The following is a 17594-nucleotide window of genomic DNA, read 5'->3' on the forward strand; positions in this document are numbered from 1 at the left end:
CTCTTGTGGTATCTGAGACAGGATGACATTTGTTATTTGTGTTCTTGTCAGTGGTCTGTAGCCTTCACAAAACAGTTGTTTTCTGTTTCAGTAAAGCCCAATTCAAAGGAAGGGAAGTGCAGTTAGGTCAACATGAGGTTGGAAGAGATTTCCAGCATTGGGAAAACTCTTTGGTAGAGAAGGCTGATGCAATTATGTTCAGGCAGGCCTGCCCCCAGTATTTGTGGGAGCCAGCCTGTGGTTTACTCCCCTTCCCTTCCCACTCCTGGCTTTGCTTTGGATCAGGAAGAGTCTTGTGGAATCCCCAGCCCACACAACCGTGCTTTGTCCACTAAATCCTGACAGCTGCCTCTTGGCTGCCCCTCAGGCCCAAGAGAGAGGACATTGTTGACCCATTCTTTGCTCCAGGGTACTGTCCTGGGAAAAAGACTTAGGCAGGCCCTGGAAATGAGCTTGGGACTACTGGGCAGGGAATTCTGAAGTTCTGGGTATCTGGACTGTGGTCTAGAAGGAGGCGATGGATATGAAAGAGTATATGAAGTTTTTTTTTTTTTTTTTTGGTAAATTGAGAATTTTTAAGAGAGTAGTCTAGACAAATACGCAGTTGCTTTTCTCTGAGAAAGGTGTTTCTCTCACTCAAACCAAGTGAGGACCCCTACCCTCCCTGTGCCCATGTACCTTCAGGAAAATAAAGTACGGTGTTTTGAAGAGGTGCCTGTTCCTGGGACTGCTTGACCAATATCCCATGAAATTTTGGTGGCAGAGAAATTGGGTGTATTACTCTTGCGGGGAAAAATCTATCTGCCTGCAAAGGCGGAGGAAAAAAGATGACTTCACTTTCTGAGTTTGGCTAGGCCAGGCCATGTGGACTCCTGTGGAAAGAGTCAGTGTGGAGCCTGTTGAGGAAGCAGGAGTGGAGAAATAGTTGTGAGATCAGTCCCTGCCAGGTTATATTACAATGTTGGAGATGCCATGAAAACATCTTACAAAAGACAGATCCAGCATTTGGTCATTTGCTGTGATGGGGAGAACATCAGGTAAGACCTATCTCCTCTTCCCTCTTCTCCCCCTGGAGAATCCCAGTGGCGGTATAGTAAGTGACAGAAGGAGCGGAAGGGCAAGGAAAGGAATACTGAAACAGCAGACTGGGGTGCCTCCTGTCCTGGTGATCAGGCCCAAGCCAGGAAAGGACAGCTGTACATTGGATGGGAGATTGAAGTTTTGATTTAGATAGGATTGAATTGTTTAATGCCTGAACTGTCCAAATGTCTGAAAATTATGTGAAAAGCTCCAAGATCTTCCTGAGACAGTATCCAGAAGTGGGAATGGTAATGTGGCAGAGCAGTTTCGAAGAGTAGTGATTTAAGGAAAAAGAGCTATTTCACTATTTTGTATTACCAAGTCTAGTCCTTTCAACATACCACATGCATATAAAACCTTTTTCTTTTAAATCTTTTATTGGTTTACTTCTTTCTTTTCATATTGTTAACGTACATAATAGCTATATTTGTGTATGGTGTGAGGTAATGATTCTTTTATCCTTCCTTTTTTTTCCCCTCAATTGCCTATCCAGTTGTCCTGTTGCATTCCCTTATGTGGTAAATTAAAGATGACCCACTTCCTTTGCTATTCCTCCCACTGAGAAGTGTGGTCTGGTTCCCCTTTTGTTGAATTTGACTAGCCTTAGTGATCTGCTTGACCAAAAGAAGGTGGTAGAAGTGATGTAATGGAATTTCTGAGGTGAAGTCATGAGAAGCCTGTAGCTTCAGTCCAGGCCTCTTAGAATGCTCACTTTTGGAACACTCACCCTTGGAGCTCTGAGGCACCACGTAAAAAGTCCAACTACTCTGAGGTTCCCGTGCTGGAGAGAGCACGTGAGAGACCACATAGAGAGATCTTGAGACTACCTGAGGAAAGGGAGATTTGACCAGCCCCAGCTCTTCCAGCCCCCAGACCACCTGGAACAGAGATTACTGCATTTTTATGTAAATAATGCATGCCTTCTACTTTTGTTTTTCAACTACACCCTTCCTTACTCCTCCCCTCCCCCCAGGTATTCTCCTAAACCCAGCTATGCCAATTTTTTTTTTTTAACATGTTGCTGTAAAGAAAGATTATCATAGCACAGCTATGAAATTACCCGGGGGGCGGGGGAGGGCGTGGTTGGCAAACAAAACTAGGAGGTGTGCATTATTTGCATAAAAATGCGGTAGTCACCCCCGGGGTGTTAGCAGGCTAGCAGAGCTAAGACTATAAAAGAGACTATAGCACGTGTCTTATCACTGATGAAGAGAGTGTGCCAGTTATTGATTTATTGCCTCAGCTCCAAATCCACAGTTTATTGCTGTGCTTGATAGCGGAATCTGGTAAATAATTCTTTACCAGCTGGTACCACGTTAAATTTTGTCAATAGAGGACAATACAGGAATCCTGCAAGGGGAAGAGACTTTTCTTACTGGCTCCGATGTGCTTTTTCCTTCTCTACTTGTTCCTGCTGTGCTTGGCTGGTCTGTTCCAGGATACCTAGTAGAGTTACCCCAGCAAGTGGTACAACCTACAGGCAGCTTCCTGGCAAGCTCTGCAGGAGCCCCAGCTGGCTTACCAGTGAGCTTAACAGCATCCCCTGTAGGCAGCTTCCTGGTGAGTTCTGTGGGCACCTCAGAGAGCTTCCCAGTGAATTCAACAGCAGCCCCTGCTGGCAGCTTCCTAGCGAGTTTCCTTGGCAACCTAGTGGTGGTTCCCTGCCCACCAGCCTTGGCCCAATGTTGTTGGACCTGCTGTGGTGGAGGGCAACCTAAAGACTTCTCTGCCATCCAACAAGGACTGACTCCCAGCATTGGGAAGGGGGGGGCTCTTTACAATTTTTTACTTCCTAGGGTTCTTTCACTTACACCTAAAGTAGTCTTTAAAGTTCTCTTTTATCCCCTCTTGGTAGCTAATCACTCCCTGTGAATAGTTAATAATTCTTTATATTAAAACTTTCCTGTTCAAATTACTGTGTGGTTTCTGTTTTCTGACTAGACCTTGACTGATACCAGGACAAGAAGCCAAGCAAAGATTTAGTGCTCAGTTGTGGCTAAGTTCAAACACGAACCTCATTTCCATCAGAATTTTATGTTTTGGAAATTATTTAGGTTCTAGCATGGATTCGATGTTGTTTACAAACATTTCTGAGTACCTTTTGTGTACTTGAGAACTAATTAGTATACAAAAGCAGTGGCATAATGAGCGACACACACACACATACACACTTCATTGGGAATGGAGAAAGTAGGCTCTGCTCTTAACTCTGACTCTAATTAGCACCGAAAATATCAGGGGATGTCAGAGAGAAATCTGAGTTTTTCTGTCAAAGGATTCGATGAGATAAATTTAATACTTTTCAGCTCAAAGATTCTATGATCTTTGATCTCAGTGGTGTGAACAGTCAAACAGCAAATTGTTAATGAAGCTAAAGGACAGTTTTGAAGTCTACCGTTGATTCTGGGGCTGGGGAGAGACATGTGTGATAGACACAGGGAGTGCTCCTTGAGATCTAACAGAGATGTTCTGGGCTGGAAGTTGCTCTCCTTTTGCCAAATGCAAGGAAATCTAGAAGAATTCTCACCATAGTAGTAGCAGGTAGAATAAGTCATTCCCAGGCAACTACTTAGCACACTTTTTTTTAAAGAATTGGAGGAGTTACACAGGAACACATGGAAACAGATGTAAAACTATAGAAATACGGTTGATAATTTCTTTTTAAAGTCTGAGCTTGGAGCATTTGCAGATTGAAAGACTGAGGATTTTTTTTTTTTTTTTTTAGCATTCCTGCAGTGCACAATACCTAGACCAATGTAAATTTGATCAGTTTAATATTTAAAAAAAGGATCAACAGGTGATGAAGAGCCAGGACAGCCATCAAAAAACATGATTCTGACTGTGCAGATAATTACACTGGGTAGCGAATGGTCTTGGACCCGATGACTCACTTTTAACAAAGAGAATACTGCAGAAGTAATGGGATATCACTTCTGAGATTAGGTTAAATAGATGTTGACTTCTGTCTCTTCTCTCTTTCTTGATCTCTCTCTTGCTCCCTTTGATGACGCCAGCTGCCATGTTGTGAGCTGCCCTATGGAGAGGCCCACGTGGCAAGGAAATGAGGGCAGCCTCTGGCCAACAGCCAGTGAAGATCTGAAGCCTTCCGTCTAGCAACTGGTGAAGAAATGAATCCTGCCAGCAACCACGTGAGTGAGCGTGGCTCTTCCTCATTCAATCCTTCAGATGAGACAACAGCCCCAGCCGTCACCTTGATTGCAGCCTTGTGAGAGGCAGTGAGGCAGAGGCACGTAGCTAAGCTATACCTGTATTCCTGACCTACAGAAACTGTGAGATAATCTTTGTAGTTTTAAGCCACTAAGTTTTGCTATGCAGCAAAAGATAGTCAATACAAATATATAACAATAATGCATTCATTTTCCGTGGCGGCTGTAATGGATTACCACAAATTTCATGGCTTCAAAGAAGAAACATACATCATCTGTTGGTTTCGGAAGCTGAGAAATCTGAAATCAGTATCAATGGGCAAAAAACTGAGGTGTTCTCAGCATCATACTTCCTCTGGAAACTCTGGGGGGTGGATCCATCCGTTCCTTGCCTCTTCCAGCTTCTGGTGACTGCTGGCATTCCTGGGCTTGTGGACACATCATTTCAGTCTTCAGGTTAGCAACTTCAAATCTCTCTCTGCTCCGTTTTTGTATTGCCTTCTCTGCTGTGTGTGGCAATCTCCCCCTGCCTCCTTCTTATCAAGATACATGTGATTGTGTTTAGGCCCCCCCCACCCATAATCCAGATAACCTTTCCATCTCAAGATGTTTAATTACATTTGCGAAGATGTTCATCTCCTATAAGTTAACATTTTCAGGATCCAGGGAAATAGGGCATGATAATTTGGAGGGGGACAATTTTTCAGCCAATCACAGTAGCTAACATTTTTAAGCTCTTATTATGTTCCAGATACTATGGCAAATACTTTTCATGTAATTACATGCATTTCCATTTACCTGCATTTCATTTACTTTATATATGAAGGCACTGAGTTTCCTAGAGCTTATGTGATTTGGTCAAGGTCACACAGCTGGTACATGGTGCAGCTAGGTGAACCCTGGCGGTTTGACCTCAGGGCTCGTACCGCTGTGCCATATTGCTTCTCTGTAGGTTTATCTACTTAACGAATTAGAAAAGGCTAAGTATATGTCACTGCATATAATGTATTCAGTGAGTTCTCACTAACAGTGTGTCTTTTGGTATCTTTATAATCCCCAAGTTAAAAGAAATCTTTCAGTTATTTTTAAGGCAAGGCTCATGAGGGTCTAAAGAACTGGTACAGTCAAGCTGTACACTCTCATTCAAGGGTCTCTAGGAGAAGTGATTGCTTTGAGCAGTTGCTACGGGCACTTCTCCATAATTAGTTTTGGATGGATTTGTTTTCGCTTTCCTGGAAAAAGAGGGTCTGGATGTGAAATCTGAATGAGGGTAGAGAAGAAGTAATTCTTGGATCGATCAGGCTTCAAAATGAAAATATACATAATGCATTCCAGATTAGGTTCTGTTTAGCATTTGCTACGCTATTCTCTTAACAATTTGCTGATTTTCTACGTATGACCTGGTAGTCTAAAAATTCAGATCACAGAGAAACTTCAGTCCTGTGTAGATCTAAGCTTTAGGTTATCAATCTCTTCTCCATATGTTTCTTCATGGAGGCAGATTCCCAATATAAGGAAGTAATAGTTTCAGAGGCCCCAGAGCTGTTTCTTGAGCTTTTGTTTTTATTGCCACAGCATTAATGATGGCGTAGGCATGCCTTCCCTAGTGTGACATGCCTGAGCAGGTGTGCAGATGGTTAAAGGAAGCTGGAGATGGCACCGGATGGCAGATGGCGACTCCTTGTAATGGTTCCAACAACACATTGAACATTCTGTCCCTCCTCTGACATGCATCACTTCAGATGGCAACCTCTTTTGGAGGTAAATTGCTCTTTGCTTTTTTTTTTCATGTTTGTGTTGACCTCATGCCTGGCACCATGTGAAATGTAGTGCCCTAGTTTCTACCCCAGACATGACAGGAGCTTATTGGTGTATATTCTGATCTTTTCTATTGTGATTGTAGAAAATAAAGCCTGAAGAGATCTAATGTTACCAAGATTGCAAATAACTGGCATTGTGTCATTTGTAATAGCATTGCCCCAGAGACAAAGGCTTCATAGATAAAGGAGTTTCAGAGTCACATAAGCAGCCCTGGTGGTGCAGTGGCTAAGTGCTCGGCTGTGAACCAAAAGGTTGGTGGTTCGCACCCACCAGCTGCTCCATGGCAGAAAGATCAGCAGCCTGCTTCTGTAAAGATTACAGCCTTGGAAACCCTGTGGGCCAGTTCTACTCTGTTTTATAGGGTCATGATGAGTGGGAATCGACGGCAATGGGGTTTTGGTTTAGAGTCACATCTGCTGGGAGACTCCATGGAAGAAAGTGATTTGAGGCCAGAAAGTGTTTTGAGTTTAAAAAATGTTGACCCCTCTTCCCTCCTTCCTCCACATACACCAGAAAACCAAACCCATTGCCACCGAATCAATTCCAACTCATGGCGACCCTAAAGGACAGTAGAACTGCCCCATAAAGTTTCCAAGGAGCGTCTGGTGGTTATCAGCCATATAGCACTTACCCACTACACCACCAGGGTTTCCCACATACCTATACACTGCAGCTAATGGGTTGCTCCCTACACATCATCTCTGCAGCTCATCTCTGAATTCAGCTGTGGTAGATGTTTCTGGCTTGTTGATAGCTTTCCACCTTAAACTGCTCTTTCTTTGCCTGAGGGCTTTCTTCAGCACCTTGGAAGTTCTGGGCTGCCTGCAGGTGTTACCCGGAAGTATGACAGAGTTCACACCCTCAGGGTAACCTTCAACCATTGGGAGACACAGGCCTCCCCACCATCAGTGGGCCAATTTGGAAGCCACTTCCTAGTAGTTTTTCAGTTGGTTACAGCAGGACCAAGCCCTGGTCAACCATAGCAGTAACTTGTTCAGTAACATAGCTACGTAGCCATTTTTCACTTCCTTATCTCAGTTTTCCCACCCTCATTTGTGATTCCTGTAATCACCTCCAACATGAACTGTCTCCATCTAGGTCCTTGTCTGAGATACTGCTTCCTGAGGGAGTCCACCACTTGGATATTCCTACTAAACTAATACGCAGTGGAGTATTAGTGGTGGTGCAGTTGATAAGAGATTGGCTGCTAACCAAAAGGTTCCAGTTCAAATCCACCAGCTGCTCCTTGGAAACCTTGTGAGGCAGTTCTATGGGGCTGCTATGAGTTGGAATCTACTCAGCGGCAGTGGGGTTTTTTTTGGGGGAGGGGGGCAGATACACATTAGATTTGGGAAGTCACGCAGTAAAGAAATACATTTAACATTGTTTCCTAAATTTATCCTACCACGCATCTCATTTTACTTTAACCTTCTGAGTATCTAATGCTCTTCAGAATAGCGTTTCGGAATCACTTTGGTTTCTGAAGATATCTGAAATCGAGGTATTTCCTAACAGTGTCCCACGACAGAAAGCCTACAGATTTCCGTTCACAGCTCATTTCGATGTTTGAGTACCCTTGAAAAACCTCAAAGTCACAGGGCTGCAAGGGACCGTACAGTCTAGTTACCTCATTATATCAATGGAGAAACTAAGAGCTCACTTGAAAAGTAAACTGTCATCTGGTCCAGTCATCTGGGATTGCATAAAAAGCGTGCATGCAGACACATTCTTTTTTAATTTTTATTGTGCTTTAAGTGAAAGTTTACAAATCAAGTCAGTCATATAAAAATTTATGTACACCTTGCTATATACTCCTAGTTGCTCTCCTCCTAGTGAGACAGCACCCTCCTTCTCTCCATCCTCTATTTCTGTGTCCATTCAGCTAGCTTCGGCCCCCCTCTGGTTTCTCACCTCCTTTCCGGACAGGAGCTGCCCACATAGTCTCATGCATCTACTTGATTCAAGAAGCTTACTCCTCACCAGTACCATTTTCTATCCTATAAAAAAAAAAACTATAGCCCGGTCCAATCCCTGTCTGGAGAGTTGGCTTTGGGAATGGTTCCTGTCTTGTGCTAACAGAAGGTCTGGGGACCATGACCTCCAGGGTCCTTCTAGTCTCACCACTGAGTCTGGTCTTTTTAAGAGAATTTGGGGTCTGCATCCCACTGCTCTCCTGCTCCTTCAGGGGTTCTCTGTTGTGTTCCCTGTCAGGGCAGTCATCAGTTGTAGCCAGGTACCAACTAGTTCTTCTGGTCTCAGGCTGATGTAGTCTCTGATTTATGTGGCCCTTTCTGTCTCTTAGGCTTGTAATTACCTTGTGTCTTTGGTGTTCTTCACTCTCCTTTGCTCCAGGTGGATTGAGACCAATTGATGCATTGTAGATGGCCGCTTGCTAGTGTTTAAGACCACAGATGCCACTCCCCAAAATGGAATGCAGAATGTTTTCCTTTATAGATTTTGTTATGCCAGTTGACCTAAATGTCCCCTGAAACCATGGTCCCCAAAGCCGTGCCCCTGCTACACTGGCCTTTGAAGCATTCAGTTTATTCAGGAAACTTCTTTGCTTTTGGTTTAGTCCAGCTGTACTGACCTTGCCTGTATTGTGTGATGTCTTTCCCTTCACCTAAAATAGTTCTTGTCTACTATCTAATTAGTGAATACCCCTCTCACTCCCCGCTCTCGTAACTGTCAAAGAATATGTTCTTCTCTGTTTAAACTTTCTTGAGTTCATTTAATAGTGGTCGCATAAAAAATTTGCCCTTTTGCAACTGACTAATTTCACTCAGCATAATGCCTTCCAGATTCCTCCATGTTATGAAACGTTTCACGGATTCATCACTGTTTTTGGAATGTGTAGTATTCATTGTCTGAATATACCATAATTGATTTATCCGTTCATCTGTTGATGGGCACCTTGGTTGCTTCCATCTTTTTGCTATTATAAACAGTGCTGTAGTGAACATGGGTGTGCATATGTCTGTTCGTGTAAAGGCTCTTGTTTCTCTAGGATATATTCTAAGGAGTGGGATTACTGGATCGTATGGTAGTTCTATTTCTAGCTTTTGAAGGAAGCGCCAAATCGATTTTAAAAGTGGTTGTACCATTTTACATTCCTACCAGCAGTGTATAAGTGTTCCAGTCTCTCTACAAACTCTCCAACATTCATTATTTTGTGTTTTTTGGATTAATGCCAGCCTTGTTGGAGTGGGAAACCCTGGTGGCATAGTGGTTAAGTGCTACGGCTGCTAACCAAAAGGTCAGCAGTTCTAATCTGCCAGGCGCTCCTTGGAAACTCTATGGGCCAGTTCTACTCCGTCGTATAGGGTCACTGTGAGTCGGAATTGACTCGATGGCAGTGGATTTGGCTTTTTGGTTTTTTTTGTTGGAGTGAGATGGAATCTCATTTTAGTTTTGATTTGTGTTTCTCTAATGGCTTTTTTTTAATGGCTAATGATTGTGAGCATTTCTTCGTGTATCTGTTAGCTACCTGAAGGTCATCTTTTGTGAAGTGCATGTTCATATCTTTTGCCCATTTTTTAAATTGGGTTATTTGTCTTTTTGTTGTTGAGTTTTTGCAGTATCATGTAGATTTTAGAGATCAGGCGCTGATCAGAAATGTCATAGCTAAAAACTTTTTCCCAGTCTGTAGGTAGTCTTTTTACCCTTTTGTGAAGCCTCGGGATGAGCATAGGTGTTTGATTTTTAGGAGCTCCCAGTTATCTGGTTTCTCTTCTGGTGTTTGTGCATTGTTAGGGATGTTTTGTATACTGTTTATGCCATGTATTAGGGCTCCTAGTGTTGTCCCTCTTTTTTCTTCCATGATCTTTATTGTTTTAGATTTTATATTTAGGTCTTTGATCCATTTTGAGATTTTTTTGCGCATGGAGTGAGGTATGGGTCTTGTTTCTTTTTTTTGGCAGATATGCCAGCACCTTGCCAGTTATGCCAGCACCTTGCCAGTTATGCCAGCACCATTTTTTAAAAAGACTGTCTTTTCCCCACTGAACTGACTTTGGGCCTTTGTCAAATATCACCTGCTCATAATTGGATGGATTTATGTCTGGATTCTCAGTTCTGTTCCATTGGTCTATGTATCTGTTGTTATACCAGTACCAGGCTGTTTTGACTACTGTGGCAGTATAATAGGTTCTAAAATCAGGTAGTGTGAGGCCTCCTACATTGTTCTTCTTTTTCAGTAATGCTTTACTTATCCAGAGCCTCTTTCCCTTCCATATGAAGTTAGTGATTTGTTTCTCCATCTCATTAAAAAGCGTCATTGGAATTTGGGTCAGAATTGCATTGTATATATAGATCACTTTTGGTAGAATAGTCATTTTGACAATGTTAAGTCTTCCTATCCATGAGCAAGGTATGTTTTTCCACTTATGTAGGTCTAGGTCTCTTTTGGTTTCTTGCAGTAGTGTCTTACAGTTTTCTTTGTATAGGTCTTTTACATCTCTGGTAAGATTTATTCCTAAGTATTTTATCTTCTTGGGGGCTACTGTAAATGGTATTGATTTGGTGATTTCCTCTTTCATGTTCTTTTTGTTGGTGTAGAGGAATCCAACTGATTTTTGTATGTTTATCTTGTATCCTGATACTCTGCTGAACTCTTCTATTAGTTTCAGTAGTTTTCTTGAGGATTCTTTAGGGTTTTCTGTGTATAAGATCATGTCATCTGCAAATAGAGATACTTCTACTTCTTCCTTACCAATCTGGATGCCTTTATTTCTTTATCTAGCTTAATTGCTTTGGCTAGGACCTCCAGCACAATGTTGAATAAGAATGGTGATAAAGGGCATCCTTTTCTTGTTCCTGTTCTCAAGGGGAATGCTTTCAGGTTCTCTCCATTTAGGATGATGTTGGCTGTTAGCTTTGTATAAATGCCCTTTATTATGCTGAGGAATTTTCCTTCTGTTTCTATTTTGCTGAGACTTTTTATGATGAATGGGTGTTGAACTGTGTCAAATGCATTTTCTGGATCAGTTGATAAGATCATGTGATTCTTGTCTTTTGTTTATATGATAAAAAAATTAGGTTAATTGTTTTTCTAATGTTGAACCATTCCGGTATACCTGGTATGAATCCCACTTGGTCATGGTGAATTATTTTTCTGATGTGTTGTTGAATTCTATTGGCTAGAATTTTGTTGAGGATTTTCGCATCTAAGTTCATGAGGAATCTAGGTCTGTAAATTTCTTTTCTTGTGGTGTCTTTACCTGGTTTTGGTATCAAGGCTATGGTGGCTTCATAGAATGAGTTTGGGAGTATTCCGTCCTTTTCTATGCTCTGAAATACCTTTAGTAGTAGTGTTGTTAATTCTTCTCTGTAAGTTTGGTAGAACGCTGCAGTGAAGTCATCCAGGCCAGGGCTTTTTTTTGTTGTTGGGAGTTTTTAAATTGCCTTTTTAATTTCTTCTTTTGTTGTGGGTTTATTTAGTTGTTCTACCTCTGTTTGTGTTAGTTTAAGTAGGTAGTGTGTTTCTAGAAATTCATCCATTTCTTCTAGGTTTTCAAATTTGTTACAGTATGATTTTTCATAGTAGTCTGATATGATTCTTTTAATTTCAGTTGGGTCTTTTGCGATATCGCCCATCTCATTTCTTATTCAGGTGATTAGCTTCTTTTCCTGTTTTTCTTTTGTCATTTTGGCCAGTGGTTTATCAATTTTGTTATTTTTTTCAAAGAATCAGCTCTTGGCCTTGTTAACTCATTGAATTGTTTTTCTGTTCTCTATTTTATTTAATTCTGCTCTAATCCTTATTATTTGCTTTCTTCTGGTGTCTAAGGGTTTCTTTTGTTGCTTTCTATTTGTTCAAGTTGTAGGGATAATTCTTTGATTTTGGCCCTTTCTTCTTTTTGTATGTGTGCATTTATTGATATAGAATTGACCTCTGAGCACTGCTTTCACTGTGTCCCAAAGGTTCTGATAAGAAGTATTTTCATTCTCATAGGATTCTATGAATTTCTTTTTTCCATCCATAATGTCTTCTGTAACCCAGTCATTTTTGAGCAGGGTATTATATTGTTCAGTTTCCAAGTGTTTGATTTCTTTTCCCTGCTTTTCCTGTTATTCATTTCTACCTTTATGACCTTATGGTCAGAGAAGATGCTTTGTAATATTTCAATGTTTTGGGTTCTGTTTAGGTCTGGTTTATAAGCTAATATGTGGTCTATTCTAGAGAATGTTCCATGTGCACTGGAAAAGATAGTATACTTGGCTGTTGTTGGGTGGAGGTTTTGTATATGTTTATGAGGTCAAGTTGGTTGATTGTGTCATTTAGATCTTCCATGTGTTTACTGAGCTTCTTTCTGGATGTTCTTTCCATCACTGAAAGTGGTGTGTTGAAGTCTCCTACTATAATTGTGAAGCTGTCTGTCTCACTTTTCAGTGCTGTTTGTGTTTGCTTTATGTATCTTGCAGCCCTGTCATTGGGTGCACAAATATTTAATACGGTTATGTCCTCCTGGTATTTTGTCCCTTTAATCATTACGTAGTGTTCCTCCTTGTCCTTTGTGGTAGATTTAACTTGAAAGTCTATTTTGTCAGAAATTAATATTACCACTCCTGCTCTTTTTTGATTGTAGTTTACTTGATATATTTTTTCCATCCTTTGAGTTTTAGTTTGTGTCTCTAAGTCTAAGGTGTGTCTCTTGTAGGTGGCATATAGATGGATCCTGTTTTTTTAATCCATTCTGCCACTCTCTGTCTTTTTATTGGTGCATTTAGTCCATTTACATTCAGCATAATTATAGGTATATATATATTTATGAGTATAGTGCTGTCTTTTTGATGTTTTTTTTGGTGTGTTGTTGACAGTTTCTTTTTCCCACTTAATTTTTTGTGCTGAGTAGTTTACATATTGCCTTTTCATCTCATTCGTTGTTGTTTTTTGCTGAGTCTTTATTTTTTTCTTGTATTTTATTTTGATGAGTAGATTTGTTAGTCTCCTTTTTGGTTACCTTAATATTTACCTCTATTTTTCTTAGCTTAAACCTAATTTTTATTTGTTTTTATTGCCTTGTCTTCTTCTCCGTATGAAAGATCTATGACTACATTTCTTAGTCCCTCTTTATTGCTTTAATGTTGTCTGTTACATAATGACATTGCTGTTTCCCTGTTTTGAGCATTTTTTTAATTTTGATTTATTTTTGTGATTTCCCTCTCTGGGTTGACCTCTGGTTTCTCTGTCCTGTGTTCTTGTCTTGGGTTGATATCTAATATTATTGATTTTCTAACCGGAGAACTCCCTTTAGTATTTCTTGTAGTTTTGGTTTGATTTTTACGAATTCCCTAAACTTCTTTTTATCTGAAAGTGTCCTAATTTCACCTTCATATTTGAGAGACAGTTTTGCTGGATATATGATTATTGGCTGGCAATTATTTTCCTTCAGTGCTTTACAGAAGTCATCCCATTGCCTTCTTACCTGCATGGTTCCTGCCCAGTAGTCTGAGCTTATTCTTGTTGACTCTTCTTTGTAGGTGACTTTTCATTTATCCCTAGCTGCTCTTAAAATTCTCTCTTTATCTTTGGTTTTGGCAAGTTTGATTATGTCTTGGTGACTTTCTTTTGAGTTCTACCTTATGTGGAGTCCAATGGGCACCTTGGATAGATATTATCTCATCTTTCACTATAGCAGGGAAGTTTTTTGCCAACAAATCTTCAACAATTCTCTCTGTATTTTCTGTTATCCCTCCCTGTTCTCATATTCCAATCATGCCTTGGTTATTTCTCTTGATAGAGTCCCACATGATTCTTAGGGTTTCTTCATTTTTTAAAATTCTTTTATCTGATTTTTCTTCAAATATATTTGTGTCGAGTGTTTTATCCTCAGTCTCTCTAATTCTGCCTTCCACTTCCTCAATTCTTCTCCTCTGACTTTCTTTTGTGATGTCTAATTCTGTAAGTTTTTTGTTAGTCTTCTTAATTTCTGATTGCTGTTTCTCTATGGATTCTTGCAGCTTATTAAATTTTTCATTATGTTCTTGAATAACCTTTTTAATTTCTTCAGTTGTTTTATCAGTGCGTTCCTTGGCTTGTTCTGCATTTTGCCTGATCTCCTTCCTGATGTCTTGAAGGGTTATATTAAACTTTTATTATATATATATTAATATATAAATATATAATTATAAGATATTAATCTTTTGTACTCTGCATCTGGTAATTCTAGGAATACACGTTCATCTGGAAGATCTGTTGATTCTTTGTTTTGAGAGCTTGTTGAAGTGGATTATGGCCTGCTTCTTTATGTGATTTGATGTTGGCTGTTGTCTCCGAGCCATCTATAAGTTATTGTATTATTTTATTTTATGTTTGTGTACTGTATCCTAGCTTCTGGCTTTATTTTGTTTTGATATGCTCAAATAGGCTGCTTGAGTGAGCTACCTTGATTATTTTCGCCTTTGAAGCTGTAGCATCTTGTCACCAAATGGCTAGAACTGTTACCATGTATATGAGCCTAGGAGTCCATTCACTTTTCTTGTATGGATTTAGCTCAGGTGTCCAGGTAGTTGGTCATCAAGTGTGTGGTACAGGCTTTGTCCTACAGTCTTAGAGGGGAAGGGTGATTGGTGTAGGTACAGGTATGTGGTTGCAACAGGGGGTCATGCTCTGAACAAGGCACGAGGCTGACAACCATCCCCCAAATGTCTGTGAGGAAAGCACATCCCTATTCCCTAGAACAGGGTGGGCGTGTTCTGCAGACAGACCATGGGCACCCAGTGCTTTTGGTTGTGAGGACTGGGAGGTACCACTTATCCTTGGACTCCTGTTGCTGGTGGCTATGTGATGTGGGTGGAGCCACAAGTCCTTAGGCCCCTGATGTGGGTAGGTGAGGACCCTGTTTAATAGGCAAAGTGGTGTCAAACATCAAACACCCACCTGTCCATTACACAGCTGAAACAGTTGCAGTCTGCCAACAAGGGCCTATTCTCCTGAATTGGGCCCACACAGGTCCATGCAGAGATGACAGGTATTCAAAGTCCGTGGACCGTTTGTGCCTGGACAGGAGTCACTTTGGTTCTGAGCACTCCGGCTTAGTGGAGTTGACAGATTATCTTTTCCCCCAGTTGTGAATTTTTTCCTTTCTCCAAGGCTGGGAGAATGGTTTAGGGTGTGCAGCAGGGCCTATCTCAGGCCCAGGGAAGTTGACAGCCATTGAAGCCGGTTTCAGGGCTGGGGGCATGGTAAAATAAACGCAAGTACTTAGCTTTTGCTGAGAGCGCCATTTTTTCTGGTTCTGGAGGTGTGAATAGGCTGTGTGGCTCGCTGTCTCTCCCTGAGGAAATTGCGTCTGGAATGTTACTGCCGGCCCCGCTGCGGTAGCTCCAGGGAATAGTACCTGAGGGTTCCTGGTGATTCAGGTCCAGCAACTCTTTGCCACTTCTGAACCGTCTCTCCTTCTCGCTGCCAGTCAGCCCGTTTTTTAACTTTGCCTTTGATGTTCAAGGCTCCTAGCTTGTCATAAATATAATTGTTTCACTTGTTTTTTTTGGTCTTTGTTGTAAGAGGGGTCACTGCAAGCATCTCACTACTCTGCTGTCTTGGCCCCACCTCCAGACACATTCTTTAGAACAAGGGTCAGAAAACTGCAGTTTGGAGGCAAAATATGACCTACTGCCTGTTTTGTACAGCCTGCAAACTAAGAATAGTTTTTACGTTTTTAAATGATTGGAAAAAAAATTAAAAGAAGAATACTGTTTTGTGATACGAGAAAACTCTATGAAATTCCGATGTCAGTGTCTATAAATATTTATTGGAACACAGCTCTGCACGCTAATATTCTCTATGGCTGGTTTCGCTTTATAATAGCAGAGCTGAGTAGTAGTGACAGAGAATGTATTACCCTCAAAGCCTAAGGTATTTAGTTTCTGGCTCTTTACAGAAAATGTTTGCCAACTCCTGCTTTAGATTCTCAAGACTTGAAGCAGAGAATTGCAACATTTTCATAGTCAATATAGTGTAGCAGAAAGATCAGAGTTGGGAGTTGTTAGGCGCAATCGAGTTGGTTCCAGTTCATAGCGACCCTATGTACAACAGAAGGAAATGCTACCCAGTCCTGCGCCATTCTCACAATCGTTGTTATGCTTAAGCCCATTGTTGCAGCCACTGTGTCAGTTCATTTCTTTGAGGGTCTTCCTGTTTTTCGCTGACTGTGTACTTTACCATGCATGATGTCTTTTTCCAGGGACTCATCTCTCCTGATAACGTGCCAGGTATGTGAGACGCAATCTCACCATCCTTGCTTCTAAGGAGCATTCTTTTGTACTTCTTCCAAGACAGATTTATTCATCCTTGTTGGGATTAGGGCACAGAAATTCTATTCCTTGCGTTGTTGCTAACAAGCTTCATGATTTTAGATGAATGACTTTAAATATCAAATTTCCTTTAAATGTCAAATTTTGTCATTTATATAATGAGGGGTTGGGACCAAAGGTATCTTATAGTCCTTTATGTACAAATAATTTATAAATCTGTGTAATTATCTCAGAGTGCAACGTATATAATTTTAGCAGGCAATTTGTTTCTGATGTTCAGCTAAGCCAAACTTCCCTTACTGCAGCTCTTTTCTATCACTCCTCCTCCATTGGTGAGGAGAAAGCAAGCGCACAGGACTGTGTCCCAGCTGCAGAGGGAGTCTTTGCTGATTTCTGACATTCACATGACTTGTTAGAGAGTCTTGTGGTTTGCCTCCTCATAAAAGCTAAGATTCAGGAAAACTTTCTCATCATATGCTTTTTCAGTTGTCTCTTTTCCTCCAGCTGTTCCAAATCCCTAGAACCCCTTGTGTTTTCCCCTCAGCCCAGTGTGAGTTATGCTATATTAAACTTTCTCTAGGTGTTTCCTTTGGTTTTGTCAGGTATGACAGTATTCTCGGAGACAGTTATCTGCCTTTTGGTAGCTCCTCATAGTATAGGCACAGTCACCTTTCTTTTAAGAGTTCTCTCTGTAGGTGCTTGTCTTAGTTACCTAATGCTGCTGTAACACGAAAACCACAAGTTGGGGAGGGGGGCTTTAAAGAACAGAAATTTGTTTTCTTACAATTCTGGAGGCTGGAAGTCCAGATCAAGGTTTTACTTGTGTGGATTCCTTCCTTGTTGGTAGGTAGCCCCAGGAATTCTTTGGTTCCTTGGCATTTGGTTTGAAGACAGTCTTCACAGGGCTTCTGTCTTACCCAGTGTGTGTGTATGTGTGTCTATTCTGGTGTTTTTATATCTCAGAATTGTTTAGGTTTAGGATCCACCCTACTCGGTATGGGCTCATTAACATAACAAAAGAAAACCCTTATTTCCAAACAGGATCACATCCAGGCATACAAGGGTCTGGAATTCAACACATATTTTGGGGGGACACAATTCAACCCATGAGAGCCTCTTCAGGAATTAAGGAAGATTAGGGCCTATAGGGGCCACTTGTTGACATAGATGAGTCACATAGAGCAGGTACAGTACAATAAGAGTGATGAGGTCTTAGCTGTTAACTTGGTTTGGATCAATTGTTGTCACATGGGAATTCTGTCCTCTGTT

General features: G+C 41.0%; 1 long non-coding RNA gene across 2 annotated transcripts in view; it reads left to right on the plus strand.

Moving 5' to 3' along the window:
* The window catches only part of LOC126084271 (uncharacterized), a 62380-nt gene that overhangs the window by 35258 nt on the left and 9528 nt on the right, over positions 1-17594 (plus strand). For both annotated transcript variants that reach the window (XR_007519011.1, XR_007519010.1), the window contains 2 exons: positions 4095-4703; positions 5823-6008. This is a non-coding gene — a long non-coding RNA (uncharacterized LOC126084271). The remainder of the gene's footprint in view (positions 1-4094; positions 4704-5822; positions 6009-17594) is intronic.

The sequence above is a fragment of the Elephas maximus genome, chromosome 10 (assembly GCF_024166365.1).
Source record: "Elephas maximus indicus isolate mEleMax1 chromosome 10, mEleMax1 primary haplotype, whole genome shotgun sequence".
Taxonomy (NCBI): Eukaryota; Metazoa; Chordata; class Mammalia; order Proboscidea; family Elephantidae; genus Elephas; species Elephas maximus.